The sequence below is a fragment of the Pinus tabuliformis genome, chromosome 9 (assembly GCF_031772625.1).
Source record: "Pinus tabuliformis cultivar Carrire ecotype Pingquan chromosome 9, CPIR1, whole genome shotgun sequence".
Taxonomy (NCBI): domain Eukaryota; kingdom Viridiplantae; phylum Streptophyta; class Pinopsida; order Pinales; family Pinaceae; genus Pinus; species Pinus tabuliformis.
Genome location: NC_142307.1, coordinates 1,745,942,263 through 1,745,949,571, shown reverse-complemented (window position 1 = coordinate 1,745,949,571; position 7,309 = coordinate 1,745,942,263).

Here is a 7,309-nt window from a genome sequence, read left to right as displayed (position 1 = left end):
GCAGATGGTTTGGACCCTACGCGAACATCATCAAATGTAGGACCTCCGGGTAAGTTTTCAAGTCTGCATCTAATAATTCACATGTTTGGCATGCTTTCTTGATGAATCCTTATTGATTTTGTTCTTCTTCTCTATTGAGTTTGTCAACCATTACCTTAAGGAACTTTTCCCACCAAAATATGTAAACAAATTTTGATTTTCCATGTTGTTATATTTTTCAGTTTTAGAACTAATAAGTCATAGTTCAAGAAAAGCTATGGATAAGTGATATGTTGTCCATAAGGAAAAATCAAATCTACCTTGAAAAAAAGTATGAGAGATTTATGGATGATATATTGAGTGATTTTAATATTTAGAAAAATATGAGTTACGGAGTGATTTTAGAATTTTGGAAAAATATGATTTATGGAGTGATTTTAGAATCCAGGAAAAATATAATTTATGGAGTGATTATTGGTAATTTATCGAATTATTTTAGGATTTAGAAAATATATTTAATTTGATTATTCTACTTATTATTAGTCTATGCAAAGATATGACAGAAAATAACAAAATACATCTAGAATCAAGCCAAGAGAGCGGAAAGAGTGCTTCTGAATAAGTATATGTACAAAATTGGTTGAATGAAATTCAGTCTCGTGGGCAACTCAATGTAGAATTGCTTCATTTCTTACCTATCCAATGTTGGCTATAGTAGTGTGGCAAACATTATCAATTCGAAAGAGAATACCACGTGAGGAGTCTCATAGGGCTGAGGGATTCCAAGCATGCATTAAAAGATAAGTAACTATGCTCTCTGAAAATTATTGTGTTTTCATATGGTGAATGAAGCAATAAGAATCAAATTTATTTGCATGAAATATTTCATATGATAAAGAGTCGAGATTATTTTCTCAGAAAACCTCCATGGAATTTTGTGCATAGATGAATAAGTGTTTTGTGCATTGAATTCTTAAAAGATTTCATGGCTAAATAATTGTGTGAATTGCATGAGTTCTTGAAAAATAGGGTCCAAATGTGTCTTAGTATATCCAAAATAGTGATAGATGTGTAAAAAATGAAAGACGTTATTTTAAATGATCCTGTTATCACCAAAATTCTCTTTCATATTTGAAAAAGTCATTTTCAAGTTCTCCAAAAGTGCATCCAAAGTTGATGACTAAAACAAGAAATTATTTAAGATTTAAATCCGCAAAAATGAGCTGCAAATATTCATTTGAATATTTCAAACCATGTGACCTGTGTAAACACTGAGAGGGGTGTTTTTTAATGAACCCTTTCCAACAAAACCCTCTTTTGTTTTTCAAAAATTCATTTCCCAATGTTTCGAAACCGCGCCCAAAGTTGATGGCTAAAACAGTAAAAACAAAGTAAAACAGAGTGTTCCCATTTGATTTGTCAGCGCAATAATAGTTGTTTATGTACATATAGAGATAATTGTAGTGTTAATGTTCTTGAAAAAAAAAAAATCATGTAAGAACAAATAACTATTAAGTTTGATATTTACTGAAAAGAAATAGGTTATTCGCATGCACAAAAGTAGAATAATTATGTTAATATTTTTTGAAAAGAAATAAGTTATTTGCATGAACAAAATTAGAGCAATTATGTTGATAATTTGTAACAACCCTGGTTAAAAATTCATGTAAAAATATATAAGACCATGGTCATGGGACACATATTCCAAGCTGAATGGTGGAAAAAACATCCTAGTGGGTGTTCATTTCGGTTTATTATGGTCAAGGAAATTGGCAAAGTTAATGGCAAAGGCTTTGGAAAGGAAACATGGAATTTTTGGCACATTTATTTATGAAAATAATAGAAATTAGGAGAAAAGGAAGGTGAAAGCTCACAGGTTCCATGTGAGGAGGAAAACAAAGGGAAAAAATGGAAAATGAAGAAAATAGAGGCCTCGTTGATAAAAAGGATTCTGAGGATGAGTTGGAAATATTTTTCTCAACATTGGATCAAGAAAGGCAAAGGAGACAAAGGGTAATCAGAGATCAAGCAAGGAAGAGAAGGTTCATGCAACTACAACATGATTCTTTGCACGTATCAATTTTCATGTGTGTTTTCCTTGCTATGTTTGGCACACATGGTATTGCATGTAGTTCTTTGTTGTTATGGCATGGGTTTTGCCAAGTGTGACAATGTTTTCACCCTAGCCTTGCCATTTCTGGATAGCCACGGTGTGATGGGGTTCCGTTGACGATGTTGGGCCCACCAACATGTCAGGGGATCTCCCCGGTAAGAAGTCCCAATTAGACCTCAGACTGTTTGGTGTAGGAGTCCCAGCAAGGGGTCGTATGGTAATGCCTTGACCACGATTTCGCATAGAGGCAAGTAAGATAACTCTGTTGGTAGCAAGGGTGTGACAATTGCAGTCAGTTAAGGAAGGTGCATGAGAGGTTCTAACACATGTGGGTTGAGATGAGTGCACCCCTTGGAAACTTGTAATAGTACTCAGCTTGGAAGGGAACACACGAGCAAAGATGCATCACAAGCTAGAAAGTATGTTAGCGAGCAATCCAAAGTGATGGTTAAACCAACAACACATTTTAGAAAGATTCATACATGCATATACAAAATAGTACATACATGCATGCGTAAGAAAACCAATACATATATCATTTAGAGTAAACGAGATAGCATAGAATAAAATACAACATATGCTTGAAACATGTTGACTCTTATTATATCAAGAAGTGTAAGTTCTAGTCATACAATACATCCACGTCCAACCACTAGTTCCAATAGTGGAACATTACATCCACATCTGCCTGCTCCTCCAAAGAGATGTACTAGCTCTACGCAGTGGAGAAGCCAAGGCTCGTTACAATACTCTCCAAGCTCTCTCCAAGATAGTCTTATCGGAAGCTTGGCTGACCAAAACCTTTTACAATGAGTTATGAGGGACTATTTATAGCAAAGGATGGGGTCACCCTTGACATTCCCCTTTGTGATAGTTCAAATGACCTCATGACTTTTCACCTACACTATGATTGTTACATCCAACTATCACAAGTTGAGTTACACTTGACATGACTTTACATTACAATGCACATGTACCCATGTGAAACAAAATGGCTTGAGCAAGCCAAGCTAGACATCACACAAACTTAGACAACCATGGAATTCCAACTCCTCAACATCTTCATGCTGATCGAAAATAACATACTAATTCCAAGATTGATAGTCCTTGATGGTGTCTGTGTGTTCCGTGGTGACATCCATTTGAAACCTGACTCTTGCCTCCATAGCATCCGGGTACACTACTCAGGCTCCTCTATCCAACTCATCTGAAAGCATGTGCATCATTATCTTCAATGTGGCCGAGCCACCAACATACTTGTGCATGATGTCTGTATTGATGAAAAAGTCTGGCCTAGTGGCAATGTGCATCAACTCGTCGAAGTACAAGTCAAGCTCTAGTCAGACCTGTTTCTTTGTCTTCACCTCGATGAGAGTCCCAATAGATGGGATCTCATGTGTGTGCACCACAACATCCATACTCCTGAATACTAGTGCATGGGAAGCCTGTATGTTAGTGATGAGTTGTGCGAGCTCTTCATAGTTACGTATCTAACTCCGGATATGTGCTTTTAGCTCTACAACATTGGCCCTCATCATCTTAAGCAAGTGAAGCGGGGCTCCCTTGTATTTCATCATCCATGTTTGCATATCATCAACAACAGCATGCAATTTCATCAAGGAACGTGTTGTTCTACCATATCGTTGCTACCACCTGTTGAGATGCATGACCGCCTTATGCATGGAACTAAACTTGAAGTTCAAAGCTCGCATCAATGTGTCAAGGGACAATACTTCATCTAGTATTTCCTTCTTCAGTTCATCTCAGGTGAAAATTTTCACCAAGTTTCCTCCTTACTGAGCCGTTTGTTGTTCCTTTTCCTTTTTTTCATTCTCAGCTATCAGGAAGTGAACACTTGATCTAGTGGCTTCAGCATACACTCTGGTTTCATCTGCCAAGGCTGATGGATGTTTGCGCACATCAGTCACGATCACTTGTTCCTCAACTTGCGCAGAAGATGTATGATCCTCCGGAGTGGATACTTGATGAGACCACACAACTCTCTGTTGAGATTCGTCGAATGAGATGTTGTGCATCTCTCCTTCCGGCTAATCGCCAAGGATCTCAATGCCTCCTTGGTCACTGGATACTTTATCATTATCTGGATGTGGTGAAGTAGGTGAGTCGACCTCTTGGTGATGAGGCATGAGGTTGGTGTCCTACTCCCACTCTTGCTGCTCCATGTCTACATCCAACTGTTGAAGTGTTTTTTCTATCTCATGAGAGAATTCTTTCTCCTACGATGGTTCACCATATTGGCCTGATGCTCGTTGACCGGATAAGTCCAATACTTCTACGGGCATTATCTCATATGTTTTCACATGTTGTGACCCCTACTATATCTGTTGTTGCTGCACTTCCCTCTCTTTTTTGCGTGGATATTTTTCTTTCTGGAGTTGCTCCCTCAGCTCATGCAACTCCTTCTCTACTTCTTCCATTTTTCTCTTATCCCTCCTCCTTTGCATGATTTTCATGTCACGGTGGTGCCTCTGTTAGGCCCCTATACTACTAGTGTAACCCCTTACTGTTATTAGTACAACCCACTTATTATATTGATGTACCCATGTAGTGCCCATATTGTTACTATTATGCCCCATAGAAGCCAACTATTATTATTATTGTGCCCTTACATTATTATTGTTATGTCGGCTCTGATTATGTTATGACCCCTTAGACTCCTATATATAGAAAGGAGGTCTTTTCATTTGTATCATCCAAGAATTGTTCATTTGTGTAATCTAAAGGAGGTTTCCCCCTCAAAGAGGTTGAATTTTAAGGCGATCTATCTTTTCTATCTTTTCTTGAGCTGGTTTCATAACATTTGGTATCAGAGCTTTGGATTCTAGGGTTTCACTGCTCCAAACAGGTCATCGTGGAATTTTCGCTATAAATTTTTTTCTCCAACGTTTCAGAAGCTAAAAACAAAACCCATTTGAGAGGAAATCACACTGAATCTCGGGTCCAAATTTGAGAGCTTTTAGCACTATACTTGCAGAGATATGATCTGAGGAAGTTGGTATTTTTGCAGACTCCTGAATTACATTCCAAACAGGTGACCTAGGGAAAATCGTCATAACTTCCTCTCTGAGCATCAGATTGAAATTTCGTAAGAAGGTACAAAAATAGGATAGACTGTAGTTTCTTGTATATATTTTTCAGAGACAAAGGTCGAAACATTGACTCGTGGCACATCGTATAAGTTCGCTCTATTGAACTAGTCTATAATCAGGTCACTATGGGAGATTGTGCATAACTCTTTCTTGGAGAATCCAATTTGGATCAGACTAGTGGAATTGGAAAGAGGACATAGAGGGATACTACAGTTGCAATTTCAAAACTTAAAGATCTGAAAGTACAGAGTTATAGTCATTTCAAGATCGAGCTCCTAAAATCAAGGAAAAGCAAGATGAGGAAGTTTGATGGCAAGGATGTGGTAAATTGGATAATTCAGATGGAGCAATATTTTGATCTACATGGTATACCACGATTACAAAAGGTATGTATTGCATATTCATATTTATAATTGGATCAATTTTTATGGTATGAAGGGCTTTGTTCTCGTAAACAACTTGTTACGTGGTCAATTTTCACGAAGGAAATGATAGCACATTATGAGGATACAAAGAGCAACACCTTCTTTAGAGCAACACCACAACAATTGGGAAGAGTAAAAGGGCTTTGTGATATAGTGGAAAGCAAAATTATGGAAACCAAGAAGCATACCCCTCACAACTATAAAGATGGAAGTGTTGTTTCTCCTGGCCTTCCACAACCTACAAGGGTTACACCACAACAATTGGAAGAAAAAAGAGAAAAAGGGCTCTGTTACAATTGTGATAGAAAATGCACTAAAGGTCATAAGTGTGTTGAGAAGAAATTATTTTACCTAGAATATGAAGAGGAGGAAGAAAAGGATCAAGAAACGTCAAAAGAAGATGATATATGCTAGGACCCCACCCCAGAGAAAGAAGAAATGAATCAGACCATATCTTGTAAAGCATTGGCAAGAATTACCACTCCTAAAACTCTCAGGATAGAAGGACATATCAAGAGGAAAAAGGTGCAAGAAGTGAAAGATCACATCAAGAAAGAAGAAATGAATCCAACCATATCTTGTAATTAATTGGTTGAAATTACCACTCCTCAAACTATCAATATAGAAGGACATATCAAGAAGAAAAATGTTCAAGAAGTGAAAGATCACATCGAGCATCAAGAAATGAATCCAACCATATCTTGTAAAGGATTGGAAGAAATTACCACTCTTCAAACTCTAGAGATAGAAGGACATATCAAGAAGAAAAAGGTTCAAGCAGTGAAAGATAACATCCAGCATCAACAACAAGTTCTCCAACTTTTAAAGGATAACACCACTTCAGTGCAAAATCAAACGAAACAACAGGTATATCTACATCGTAGTGAAAAATGTTTTGATGTAGGTGATTGGGTATTTTTACTGCTACATCTCAAGCAAGCTATTTATGAGAAGGTAATGTTGGCAATACTACATGCACTTAAAAAATGGTGACCCTATCGAATGGGAAGACTCTTCAAGGATGAAGATGTGGAAGCATTGTTTTGTGCTATTTCGATTATCCAACTAGATTGGATAAACAAAGCAATGGATTAATGGAGGAAGGATGAAGAAGTATGGCCACTTATTCAAAAGTTGCAAAAGATCCCAATTCAAACAATATTGCCAGAAATTGAAGAGGAAGGAAAAATCATATTGGAACTTGGAGCAGTCACAGAAACAAGAACCCGACAGCTACGAAATTGATCAATTTCAGAGTATCTCATCAAGTGGAAGAACTTACCCGCTGAAGATTCCACATGGGAGGACAAGAATTTTATACAGAAGCATCAAGAACTACTCAAGCGTTGAGGACAATGCTTTTTGAAGGAGAGGGGCATCTTAGGCCCCTATACTACTAGTGTAACCCCTTATTGTTATTAGTACAACCCACTTATTATATTGATGTACGCATGTAGTGCCCATATTGTTACTATTATGCCCCATAGAAGCCAACTATTATTATTATTGTGCCCTTACATTATTATTGTTATGTCGGCTCTGATTATATTATGACCCCTTAGACTCCTATATATAGAAATGAGGTCTTTTCATTTGTATCATCCAAGAATTGTTCATTTATGTAATGTAAAGGAGGTTGCCCCCTCGAAGAAGCTGAATTTTAAGGCGTTGATCTATCTTTT